The 11969-nt window shown below is 45.6% G+C and overlaps 1 protein-coding gene across 1 annotated transcript in view; it reads right to left on the bottom strand.

The window, feature by feature from the left end:
- PMP22 (peripheral myelin protein 22) overlaps positions 1-11969 on the bottom strand; it is a 423464-nt gene that overhangs the window by 64842 nt on the left and 346653 nt on the right. The window lies entirely within an intron of this gene.

Raw genomic sequence — 11969 nt, 5'->3', positions numbered from 1 at the left:
GTCTCACGGCAGCCTGACTCACGTTGCCTGGTTGTCATGGACGCACTGTGCCTAGCAACCAGAGTTAGAGAGACAGGCGGGGGGAGAGAGAGGGACCCCCAGGGCTGTGAGATAGGAGGGGGTTTATTAATCAATACATACATCCATTGTAATACTAACTTTATAATTAGTCAGATGGAACTAGGCATGCATACAGTGTCATATTGTATCAGTGTGCTGTGTGTGTATCAGTGTGCTGTGTGTGTGTCAGTATGCTGTCTGTGTGTGTCAGTATGCTGTGTGTGTCAGTATGCTGTCTGTGTGTGTCAGTATGCTGTGTGTGTGTCAGTATGCTGTGTGTGTGTCAGTATGCTGTGTGTGTGTAGGTATGCTGTGTGTGTGTGTCAGTATGATGTGTGTGTCAGTATGCTGTGTGTGTGTCAATATGCTGTGTGTATCAGTATGATGTGTGTGTGTGTCAGTATGCTGTGTGTGTGTCAGTATGCTGTCTGTGTGTGTCAGTATGCTGTGTGTGTGTCAGTATGATGTGTGTGTCAGTATGCTGTGTGTGTGTCAGTATGCTGTGTGTGTGTAGGTATGCTGTGTGTGTGTGTGTCAGTATGATGTGTGTGTCAGTATGCTGTGTGTGTGTCAATATGCTGTGTGTATCAGTATGATGTGTGTGTGTGTCAGTATGCTGTGTGTGTGCCAGTATGCTGTGTGTGTCAGTATGATGTGTGTGTCAGTATGATGTGTGTGTCAGTATGCTGTGTGTGTGTCAGTATGCTGTGTGTGTGTGTCAGTATGATGTGTGTGTCAGTATGCTGTGTGTGTGTCAATATGCTGTGTGTATCAGTATGATGTGTGTGTGTCAGTATGCTGTGTGTGTGTCAGTATGCTGTGTGTGTCAGTATGCTGTGTGTGTGTGTGTCAGTATGATGTGTGTGTGTCAGTATGCTGTGTGTGTGTCAGTATGCTGTGTGTGTGTGTCAGTATGATGTGTGTGTCAGTATGCTGTGTGTGTGTCAATATGCTGTGTGTATCAGTATGATGTGTGTGTGTCAGTATGCTGTGTGTGTGTCAGTATGCTGTGTGTGTGTGTTAGTGTGCTGTGTGTGTGTCAGTATGCTGTGTGTGTGTCAGTATGCTGTGTGTCAGTATGCTGTGTGTGTGTCAGTATGATGTGTGTGTGTGTCAGTATGCTGAGTGTGTGTCAGTGTGCATCAGTATGCTGTGTGTGTGTCAGTGTGCATCAGTATGCTGTGTGTGTCAGTGTGCTGTGTGTGTGTCAGTATGATGTGTGTGTGTGTGTATCAGTATGCTGCGTGTGTGTATCAGTATGCTGCGTGTGTGTGTGTCTGTGTCTGTATGATGTGTGTGTGTGTGTCAGTATGCTGTGTGTGTGTCAGTATGCTATGTGTGTCAGTATGACGTATGTGTGTGTGTGTCAGTATGCTGTGTGTGTGTGTGTGTGTCTGTATGCTGTGTGTGTGTGTGTCAGTATGCTGTGTGTGTGTCAATATGCCGTGTGTGTGTCAGTATACAGTGTGTATCAGTATGCTGTGTGTGTGTGTGTGTCAATATGCTGTGTGTGTGTCAGTATGCCATGTGTGTGTCAGTATGCTATGTGTGTATCAGTATGCTATGTGTGTGTCAGTATGCTGTGTGTGTGTCAGTATGCTGTGTGTGTCAGTATGCCATGTGTGTGTCAGTATGCTGTGTGTGTATCAGTATGCTATGTGTGTATCAGTATGCTGTGTGTGTATCAGTATGCTGTGTGTGTATCAGTATGCTGTGTGTGTGTCAGTATGCTGTGTGTGTGTCAGTATGCTATGTGTGTCAGTATGCTATGTGTGTTAGTATGCCATGTGTGTGTCAGTATGCTATGTGTGTTAGTATGCCATGTGTGTGTCAGTATGCTATGTGTGTTAGTATGCCATGTGTGTGTCAGTATGCTGTGTGTGTCAGTATGCAATGTGTGTGTCAGTATGCTGTGTGTGTATCAGTATGCTATGTGTGTGTGTCAGTATGCTATGTGTGTATCAGTATGCTGTGTGTGTATCAGTATGCTGTGTGTGTATAAGTATGCTATGTGTGTCAGTATGCTATGTGTGTTAGTATGCCATGTGTGTGTCAGTATGCTATGTGTGTGTCAGTATGCTATGTGTGTGTCAGTATGCTATGTGTGTTAGTATGCCATGTGTGTGTCAGTAGGTTATGTGTCAGTATGCTATGTGTGTCAGTATGCTGTGTGTCAGTATGATGTTTGTCAGTATGCTGTGTTTGTGTCAGTATGCTATGTGAACATACAGTATACAGGTTACGGAACAGTGCCAGTAGCATACCTACTGCGGTTGCAGGGGTTGCAGCTCTGTCTGGGTCCGTCTGCCTTGTGAACTCTACTGATGATGCTGATATTTCTTGGTGGACCAGTGAACGTCCGAGTAGGGTGGCACGCAGAGCGGGCAGTCGCCGGGTGACCGGCAGGTTGGGAGTGTACAGCATAGCGCTCCCCTCCTGCCAGTCACTGTATGTAGTGTGACAGGAAGTGCTCACTTAGAGCAACAAGCACTTCCTGTCAGACCGGGTACCGCGTTCAGCCTGTCTGTTCAGGTCAGTTCAATGTATGTGGTTTTATGTCAAGGTCAAGATATTTATTCACAACAACATATACATGTAGAGATAACAGCTGATCACGAGATGATTAGTCCACCTAAACGTTTTAATAAAGATGGTCTGACGGTTCTGAATAAATCTCTCGGAATAATATACTAACAAGTTGGCAAGCCTATGGGACCCCTATGCTCGTGAGGCCCCCAGGCAACTGTTCAGCGTGCCCATGCAATTAAGACAGTCCTGATGCAGGGCCTGGGGGTATGAGAAACAGAGGGGCTGGGGAGAATAATACACATGGAGGGGATTGGGAAGGAGACACATGGAGGGCCTGGGGGAAGGAATGAAACACATGCACTTCCTTGAGCGGGTTGGGGGAAGAGACACATTGAGGGGTGGAATGAGACACATGGAGGGACTGAGGGGAAGAGACACATGGAGGGGTGGCATGAGATACATGGAGGGGCTGGGGGTGAAGGAGACACATGGAGGGTGGGAATGATACTCATGGAGGAGATGGGGGGAACTAAAACAAAGGGAGGGGCTGGGGAGAATGAGACATATGGAGTGGCTGGAGGTAAGGAGACACATGGAGGGGCTAGGGAGGGAGGAGACATATGAGAGGAATGAGACACATGGAGGAGCTGGGAAAAGAATGAGACGTATGGAGGGGCTAAGGGGAGTAAGACACATGTGGGGCTGGAGGAATGAGACACATGGAGGGGCTGGGCGGGGAGAATGAAACAAATGGAGGGGCTGGGGGTGAAGGAGACACATGGAGGGTGGGAATGATACTCATGGAGGGGATGGGGGGGAACTAAAACAAAGTGAGGGGCTGGGGAGAATGAGACATATGGAGGGGCTGGGGGTAAGGAGACACATGGAGGGGATAGGGAGGGAGGAGACATATGAGAGGAATGAGACACATGGAGGAGCTGGGGAAAGAATGAGACGTATGGAGGGGCTAAGGGGAGTAAGACACATGTGGGGCTGGAGGAATGAGACACATGGAGGGGCTGGGCGGGGAGAATGAAACAAATGGAAGGGCTGGGGGGAGAATTAGACACATGGTGGAGTTGGGGAGAGAATGAGACATTTACGGGCTGAGCAGGGAGAATGAGACACATGGAGGAGCTGGGGAGAGGATGAGACATTTACGGGCTGAGCAGGGAGAATTAGACACATGGAGGGGCTGGGGAGAGAATGAGACATTTACGGGCTGAGCAGGGAGAATTAGGCACATGGAGGGTCTGGGGAGAGAATGAGACATTTACGGGCTGAGCAGGGAGAATGAGACACATGGAGGGGCTGGGGGTGAAGGAGACACATGGAGGGTGGGAATGATACTCATGGAGGAGATGGGGGGAACTAAAACAAAGGGAGGGGCTGGGGAGAATGAGACATATGGAGTGGCTGGAGGTAAGGAGACACATGGAGGGGCTAGGGAGGGAGGAGACATATGAGAGGAATGAGACACATGGAGGAGCTGGGAAAAGAATGAGACGTATGGAGGGGCTAAGGGGAGTAAGACACATGTGGGGCTGGAGGAATGAGACACATGGAGGGGCTGGGCGGGGAGAATGAAACAAATGGAGGGGCTGGGGGTGAAGGAGACACATGGAGGGTGGGAATGATACTCATGGAGGGGATGGGGGGGAACTAAAACAAAGTGAGGGGCTGGGGAGAATGAGACATATGGAGGGGCTGGGGGTAAGGAGACACATGGAGGGGCTAGGGAGGGAGGAGACATTTGAGAGGAATGAGACACATGGAGGAGCTGGGGAAAGAATGAGACGTATGGAGGGGCTAAGGGGAGTAAGACACATGTGGGGCTGGAGGAATGAGACACATGGAGGGGCTGGGCGGGGAGAATGAAACAAATGGAAGGGCTGGGGGGAGAATTAGACACATGGTGGAGTTGGGGAGAGAATGAGACATTTACGGGCTGAGCAGGGAGAATGAGACACATGGAGGAGCTGGGGAGAGGATGAGACATTTACGGGCTGAGCAGGGAGAATTAGACACATGGAGGGGCTGGGGAGAGAATGAGACATTTACGGGCTGAGCAGGGAGAATTAGGCACATGGAGGGTCTGGGGAGAGAATGAGACATTTACGGGCTGAGCAGGGAGAATGAGACACATGGAGGGGCTGGGGCTGGGGCTGGGGCAGGGGAATGAGACACATGTGGGGCCCAGTGGTTTCTAGTTACACCTCTGAACAGCGCACACACAAAAATACAGTTTTACATTTTACAAGGCTTCCTAAAATAATCTACCTCAGCAAAGAAATATGGGGATTCTGTTCCACTATATGGCCATATTGTGTTAAGCCAACCACTACTTCACAGTTCCCCTATATCAGTTGGCCCTACACTAAATCCAACATGGGAGACAAACTAAATATTGCTAGTGCTAAATGAACTGAAGTATTGTGGCAAACAGAACCTCGCCAAGGGCTTTTGGAGGGGCCTACTTGCCAGCCTCCTGCCAAAAGACTATGGGCCAGGCCCAGGTCAGCAACTGTAAAGAACTATATTTTATTCCTCCTGGTTCCACTGGTTTGGCACTTTTCATTTGTGCACATAGAACCGAGCCCTGGCTCTCTGGCGGCTGTTCGCATGGACCAAAACTGCGAATAGACTTCTGGGAGACTTAGCTGCGAATGCCCTGGAACTATTTTCTGCATGAAGACTTTGCGGTTCTCGGTTGGTCCCCCATTGACACTTAGCCGTGATGATATGGAACTGTTTGGGCATGGGACCATGTGTACGGTCAGTCAAACTTTGACTTCCAGGAAATTCCATGGGGCAGTGGATGAGACGGCAATATCCATTGACCCCATCCCAGCGGAAGAGCTGGCATCAGGGCAGAGTGCCGCTGGCCTCTGCCCTACCTACTCTCTTGTCACAGGGCAGGACTATGTACCAGTCCCCCAGTGGGAGAGCTGGCACCCGGGCTGAGAGCAGTTGGCCTGTGCCCTCCCCTTTCCCTTTGTCCAGGGCCTGATTACCCACAGGCCGCCCAAGCGGAAGAGCTGGCATCAGGGCAGAGCGCTGCTGACCTCTGCCCTACTTGTCCCCTTGTTCTAGGGCAAGACTATGAACTGGTCCCTCTAGCAGAAGAGCTGGCATCCGGGAAGAGAGCAGCTGGCCTCTTCCCACTAAGCCCAGGCTGTGCCACGGTTGGGAGCATAGGAGTGACCATGGATGATGTAACCCCACACAGCAACCTTGGACAGACAGGACAGAGCCTGGCACTGGAGACTACCCGACCAACTAATTGTTTTTCGGTGGGTTGCCTGACTAACTCAGGTACCGACCAGCAGCAGGTCAGGTATCTGGCCAGTCTTACCTTTGGGGGGAAAGATATGTGGCTAACAGAACCTCGCCATGGGCCTTTGGAGGGCCCGCTTGCCAGCCTCCTGCCAAAAGACTATGGGCCAGGTCAGCGACTGTAAAGACCCATATTTTATTCCCCCTGGTTCAGCACTTTCCATTCGAGCACATAGAACCGAACGCTAGCTCCCTCGCGGCTTTTCGCATATACCAAAACCGCAAATAGACTTCAGGGGGACTTGAATGCCCTGGAACTATTTTCGGCATAAAGAATTTGCGATTCCCGGTTGGTCCCTTAGCGACACTTAGCCGCGATTCTATGGAACTGTTTTGGACTTGGGACCATGCGTGCGGTCGGTCAAACCTTGACTTCCAGGAAATTCCTAACCCCCTGAACTGATCTGGGTGATTTTTGGATATGTTGATCACCCAGACTGGGGCTATCAGGGGATTCGACTTTTCTGGGGGTCTGCATGTGGACTGTCATAAAAGGCCAGTTGTGGTACCATTAAAATTAGTTTGCTTCACCCTCGATACAGAGCCTCGTCTAGTGATTGTATTGAACAGCTATACCTGCTTCGGATTGCTATACTGGCTATAATCACTAGCTCTTGTAAGAGCTACACAGCTATACCTGCTAGACTCTCTGGAGTAGGAGAGGTCTACCCACTGGAAGCTGGATCATGGGCTTGGGTCCAGGGTGGGTGGAGGACAGCCAGACCCCAGCCAAGCTGCAGCATCTAAGGTGCTTATGGTGTCCGGTGCTGTGCCTATAGTACTCCAGGCTACTAGGAAGCAGTGCTTGGCGGAGGCACCCAGTCGGGGTGCCAGGCGGTCCGTCACAATTATATTTAATATATCTGTTGTATTGTGAATATATATATATATATATAATGCACACTTTTTCATTCAGCTTCTACGTGATTTAAGTCAAGTTGAAGAATATTTTCAGATCAGCTATTTTAGCTAAAATTGACAAACATTCATGCTTTAGTAAATAAGCACGCATCTGTTCTTAGTATTATGTTTTTTTCACATTGGGCCCTAAATGTCAGAGTATCTGGGAATAGCTGAAGTGAGCGGCCCTTAACCTTTCAAATCCAAAAGAATCCACGCACATGGTTTTCTATAAAACATTGTTTGCATTAAAACAATTACATTTCTCCAAGGATATAATGTTTACATTAGCAGAAAATCGTCCATGAAACAATTAGAGATACGACAATTCAGGGATATCCGATGGATCATCGTAGGATTTAAATAAACCCATCCCCGACATGAACCTAGTGGTGCGTTATTTTCCTTGAAGGTTCCTTTGTTTTTGGAAATGTTGGAGTGGTACGGTAAAGCAATCAATCGCCATGTGAAGCACTATTAACCCTGCGATAATCTGCTTTTTAAAAATACATTATTTCAGACCTTTATTGCATTTGGGAAGATACAAATTCAGTATAGCTAAGCAGAATCAGGAAAAGCGTTTGTTTTGGTTATACAAATGAGCAATTCTGGGGCAAAATTCTATCAGTAAAGCAGACACCATGGAAACTGATGGAATGTCCCTGATGCTCGTTCTGCATTTAGAACCAAGAATTGGTCATCTTTTATAAATTGCGTTCTCCCTAATACCCGAGAGAATTCTGTGTCCTCTATCAGTTTAGTAAATAAGCCGTCTGGAGGTTCCCTGTTAATTTTTTTTTTCTTTATTCTGGAATATTTTTTTCCTCCTTTTTTGTAGACCAGTGTCTGCGTGTAAACAAACATTGCGCCATTGTGTTTGATCCACAGCTGTCTGATTGCCATGTCTTGTGCCTTTGATGGAAAAGCAAGAATAAAGCTTTGAAATCCTTGGCTGCTCTGTTATCAGGAACTGAATCAGTGAAAATGACAGGACAGGCTGTGGTGATGAAAGGCCCGGGGGGGCCCAACCCCGACATCTAACGCACGGATCTGGATAATTATTAAAATGGGAGGTTTGTTCTAAAACATGAACCCGCCCCGATCTCACCATACATTACTAGCTACTGTATCATTTATAATTCCAAATCTAAATTGTGTTCCCTATCAGATTCCTCATTACAGGGGGCGTGTGAGTGGACTCTTTAAAGATTTATCAGCTGACCGCTAAAAGTTAGCTATGATTTGTGCTGCTTATTTTTTTTTTAAATCTCTCTAGTTTTTATTTTTTAATTCACATGGCACGGCCAACGCAAGATGTGTAAATGATATTAACCTCTGCAGTGCCACGTGCATATAGCAGTTTTGAAGGAATGTTCAACTGCACATGCACTCGTCGATCATTCTCTATGCATGCTGGTCAGACAGAGTGAGTTTTATAATTATGTCTGCTGCGTTATACACCACAGAACTGAAGGAGGTGTGTTTTTAATGCTGTCTTAAAGGACTGGAGTCTAGGAGATAGTCTAATGCAGGCTTCCCCAAACTCCGGCCCTCCAAATGTTGCTGAACTACAACTCCCATGATTCTCAGCCTATCCATTTTATTCATAGAATCATGGGAGTTGTAGTTTAGCAACATCTGGAGGGCCGGAGTTTGGGGAAGCCTGGTCTAATGGAATGAGGCAGAGCATTCCATAGAAAAGGTGCAGCCCTTGCAGCATTTATAATAAGATTGTAATGGGGCTATACAGGTATGGGGAAAGCCAATTAGGAGCAATAATCAAAGTGTAAAATGAGGAGCGCATGAACACGCACCTTAGTAGCACCCTGTGTCAGATAGCAGCAAATATAATTTTTAAGTTGAAAGTTACGTGATTTGCATACAAATTAGATGTGGGGGGAATAGTTGAGGCATTTAAGTTATTTATTTAAATTAAATTATTATTTAAATTATCCCCCCAAATATCTAAAAAAGTGTCTGTTAAAGCGGCACTGTCCCCTAAAAAAAGATAAAGAGTATTTTATAAAGATAGCATCTTTATGAAATACTCATAATAATGGTGTTGGAATTTTACGGAAATTCCAACCCATTCAAGAGATATACCGATATACAGAGGCAAAGTAGGGACTTCTCCTCCACCTGACGGCTGCAGGGAATTGGTTGTATCTATAGACCCTTAATGCTGTACTCTTGCACATGCGTGAAAGTACTGAAGTGATGATGGCTCTGAAGAGGACCTGCTGGATCAAGGTGGCGGCACCGCCAAGGGACTCACCTTTATCTGCCTCCCTGCCCACCGGACCCCCAGGGGCGAAGTCACTGTTGGGCGTCCTTGCGAATTCAGCAATGTCTCCAGACAGTTACAGTGTCGCTTTAATCTGCTTACATAGGTTCCCGATTAATTATATTCGGGACTCAATTTAAGTGCCCAACTGACAAGCTTAGGCAATTCTACTAGAGAATTATGGGAAATGTAGTTTAAGTTGCATGAAATATGACATGCCATGTCTGAGCTTTTCCAGCATGTAGTTTTTATGTCAGAGCATTGTTTTAACTTAAAATATTTACAAAAAGTGAAAATGCTAAGTTACTTTTACATGCAGGATTTAAAAATATTTAGTACGTTTTAGGCCAATATAGGCATTGTTACCTTTTCAATTCAGATATGCTGCCCTACAATATGCAAACATATCCCTGTTCTATTTTTGATAATTCCCAGTTTAGTGAATAAACTAAGCTTTCCCCGTAGAAATACTGATTAACCTATAAATGACTTGTGGCTGATTCCTTTTGCCCACAGAAATGTTCTGAGCAGGCCATCTCGCAGGGCAACCTCCAGCTAGTATGGCCGACAGCGGCCGCAATACGGTTTATTGTTATAACAGGTTCAAATCTAGGCTCCCCTGGGGTTGGATACATTGCTGGTAGTTCAGATGGTGGGCACTCCTCTTCTCACTTCCTTCCTGGAGGCCTGGCTGTGTTTGAAGACATACTCTCTGCTTTGTCCTTGTATGAATTCGCACAGCACCACATCTGCTTGGAATCAGTACACAGAGGCCCTGACAGGGGGATATTTCCACACTCCTGTGCAATTGAGGAATTTTAAACACAAAACAGTTTTGGCGTTTTTGTGTGTCTGTTTAATCAGCTCTGAGCGGGACTGTTTGAGGGCGTTCTGTGACCAACACACCGACATCCATGTTAATTACGTATATTTTCCTCTCGCGCTCTGTTCTGCTGAGTAAAGCTTTTTTTTATGCATTGAATGATAATTAGAACTTAAAAGAGTCAGACTCCAAAGAAAAAAAAGAAAAAGAAGCTTGCATGTTTATTAAAAACAGTAATGTTTATACACTAACACAGAAACCGGAGAGAACCAGGAAATATAATTTCTTGGTCAAAAAAGCCAAACTGGAAAAATTCTCCAACCGTACATTGGCCTCAAACGTTATATTTTTGTCAATAATTCACCCTTGCTGAGTCTCGTAAATTCCCAGGACAGGACAAGACAACATTTGGCATTGCCATAATGCTAGCAAAGCATCATGGGAGATGTAGTCCATGACACCTGGAGTGCCGAAGGTTGTCTACGCCTGCCCTGGCTAATGAAGCAGGTTAATAGCAGTCACACACTATAACTTGTGCCCACTCAGCATGCCTAGTGTGTTAAACACCATTTGTAACATCTGAAGCCAGAGTGGTCCTGGTGCAGAACACAGATGGAATTTTTAATCATGTGTTTCAGATCTGAGCATGAACTGAGCTCCTGATGTTTCCATTCACCTCCACAGGTGCCGATTTTTTAACAGCATTTCTCGCTGCCTTGCTCAGCAAAACAGAGATTCAACGGATTTCCAATTTTTGCCCTCACTCACAGTCATATGACAACGACCTCCTATTCCATTACATTGCTTCTAAAGTCTGACTGAGCATCATGGGAAACGTAATCCCATACACATCTTAAAGGGACACTCCAGACCCTTAAAACACTTTAGCTTGCTGAAAAGCTTTATGTGTGAAGAGTGTGTCCTATTTTATCATTTTAGAAATAGTGCAGATTTCAATAGAAATTTACACTTTTGTAAATTATACTGGTTACACCCCCCTGGCTTTTGAAGTAGACAACAGGTCCTGTTACTTCCTGGTTTGGTTAACTTAGTTGCACTGAATTCAAGTGGCAGCACTTGTACAGAGCACCTGCCTTGCAAAGACTTCTCATTGAGCTGCATTGGGAAGTCTGTGATTGGACAGCCACAGAAAGTCTGGGCGGGGTTAGAAGGGGAGAGTTTGCAAAGGCAGCAGAAAAGACATCTGTAGATTTTGCAAGCTGTTTTTAGATATGAAAAAAATGCATAAATAAATGCATGCGAGTTTTTATTTGAGTTATATCTACTAAACAGTGATTTTAAAAAAACGTATTTTGTATTTGGGCAGTGGAGTGTACCTTTTAGTGTCAAGGTTAGCTATCGCAGCTCTATAGCAATAATGTCTAGAAAAGGCTGTTCCCACTTAGAAGGAGAATTGTTATCTTGATCACAATCAAATTGGCGATTTGTAAATGCTGGGTTTGAAAAATGCATAAATGGCTGAGAGTTATAGGAGTTATATTCAGCATTTTGAGGCAGGTAGCCCCTTGGCCTATGTCCCCCTAACCCTGTACCCTCTTATTCTGCTGAAAAGACAGTTGTCACTATAGTGACGCTGTAGCCTTTTAATTACAGTACCATAAGCACTTCACATTTTTAAAGAGAATCCCCAACTCTTTTTATGCCAATAATCAGTGGGACGGAACTTGTTTGCACTTTATAAAGAATATTAATTCTACATTTCATTTACTGTCAAAAGTCTGTACAATAATTACCGCTTCCACTAATAACAGAATAATTGCTGAAACCATCTGGCGTTGTTTTTGGTAATCACAGTGGTAAGGCTAGAATTTGTTTGGTGTTGGTAAACTGATATCGCCCATATCTGCTTCACCTGAAAGAGTAATGTTTTGCAATTTGAATTGTTTCTTAGCGAGTAAACCCTAGTATCTTAACACTGCCTGGCACAAAATTCCTACACACACAGGATTTTATTTCACAAGTCAATCTGGCGCGGCCCCGCAAATTCTTAATTAACTCCAGGAGGGGAAGATGAGA

The sequence above is a fragment of the Pelobates fuscus genome, chromosome 5 (assembly GCF_036172605.1).
Source record: "Pelobates fuscus isolate aPelFus1 chromosome 5, aPelFus1.pri, whole genome shotgun sequence".
Classification (NCBI taxonomy): domain Eukaryota; kingdom Metazoa; phylum Chordata; class Amphibia; order Anura; family Pelobatidae; genus Pelobates; species Pelobates fuscus.
Note: the sequence above shows the minus strand (reverse complement) of the source record. Positions and strands in the feature narration are given on the sequence as shown.